This window comes from Petaurus breviceps, unplaced genomic scaffold (assembly GCF_028583685.1).
Source record: "Petaurus breviceps papuanus isolate PSGF00001 unplaced genomic scaffold, PetGlider_PUasm1.0 90760, whole genome shotgun sequence".
Taxonomy (NCBI): domain Eukaryota; kingdom Metazoa; phylum Chordata; class Mammalia; order Diprotodontia; family Petauridae; genus Petaurus; species Petaurus breviceps.
Window position 1 is genome coordinate 2,014,936 of NW_027187338.1, and position 1,332 is coordinate 2,016,267.

At 54.1% G+C, this 1,332-nt stretch overlaps 2 protein-coding genes across 2 annotated transcripts in view; both read left to right on the forward strand.

Annotated features, from left to right (window-relative positions):
* The first annotated feature begins 460 nt into the window (after window positions 1–460).
* GJB3 (gap junction protein beta 3) overlaps window positions 461–1,332 on the forward strand; it is a 5,470-nt gene continuing 4,598 nt past the window's right edge. Inside the window, exon 1 of the mRNA XM_069067891.1 lies at window positions 461–595. The gene's annotated coding sequence lies outside the window, so the exon portion shown is untranslated. The remainder of the gene's footprint in view (window positions 596–1,332) is intronic.
* The window catches only part of GJA4 (gap junction protein alpha 4), an 18,349-nt gene continuing 17,514 nt past the window's right edge, over window positions 498–1,332 (forward strand). Inside the window, exon 1 of the mRNA XM_069067885.1 lies at window positions 498–595. The gene's annotated coding sequence lies outside the window, so the exon portion shown is untranslated. The remainder of the gene's footprint in view (window positions 596–1,332) is intronic.

The following is a 1,332-nucleotide window of genomic DNA, read 5'->3' on the forward strand; positions in this document are numbered from 1 at the left end:
TTACAGGGGTGCAGAACCTTCATCCTTCAGGCCACATGTGGCCTCCAGGTCCTCAAGTTCGGTCCTCTGACTCAAAGGGACCTAGTGGGCCACATCTGGCCTAGAGGACACAGCTTCCCCACGCCTATTTTATTACAAAGGAGGGATCATTGGTTGGGGGGGATTAGGTGGGGACAGATCACATGACTGTCACCTAAAACCCCAAAGTATCGATAATTTTTTTTTCATTTTTAGGGCTAGAGGTCTAAGCTGGGTATGTCTCAATGTCCTGGGGAGGGAGGAAGGGGACTTAGACATTCAATCCTAGACAGTAGAGATGACCCCAGGTGGGGCTTCCTTGCCTCAAACTCATGCCCCACTATCAGCACCCCAGGTTGTGAGGGTCCCAGCCTGGGTTATCCCCCATGCCAATCAGCCTGTTGCTACCTTGGGCTGGCTCATTACCTGCCTCCCAACTGGGCAGGGCAGATCAACCCCGCCCAGAGGAGGAGGGTGTGAGCAGGCTGAGAGAGGAAGGTGGGCAGAGAGTGAGCACTTGTCTAAGTCTGTCCCTCACTTGCCTCCCTGCAGGGTTTGGAAGACGAGGAGCTGGTGGGTAAGTGCTACCTTTGGGATCAAAGGCATTAGAGATATTGGCTGGGGAGCAGCCACCAGCTGAGCCCAATGGGGCATGGGCTCTGTCCTTGGCCCCACTTTGCCCCTCTAAAAAAAAGTGGGCTGATTAGAAGATGGTTTCTGGGCTAGGGCTGGCTGAGGGGATCCTGGTCTCCCAGTCCGTTTGGGCAGATGTGATCAGAAGCCTCAGAGGACTGAGAGGGTCAAGGGCAAGGGGCCTGTTCTCCTTTGCTTTTCAGTCCTTCTGGGAACCATCAGTTCTCCATGCTTCAGACTGCAGGGGATGGAGATGGGGATGGGGATGGGGATGGGGATGGGGATGGGGATGGGGATGGGGATGGGGGTTGGGATGAGGCTGGGGATGAGGAGAGGGCCTCAGGTAGGGAGAAGGGGAAAAGTGGTGCAAACTAAGGAGGGAGGAAAGATAGGAAGAAAGCAAACAGAAGGAAAAATGGTCCCCCAAAGCCCAGGGAAGTGCATATGATTCAGGCTCCTGCTCTTCCCTCCCTGAAGAAAGGGGAGCCTAGGGGCGGCTAGGTGGCACAGTGAATAGAGCACCAGCCCTGGAGTCAGGAGGAACTGAGTGCAAATCTGACCTCAGACACTTAACACAAAAATTAGCCGTATGACTTTGGGCAAGTCACTTAATTCCAATTGCCCTCCAAAAAGCAGAAAGGAAGGAAGGAAGGAAGGAAGGAAGGAAGGAAGGAAGGAAGG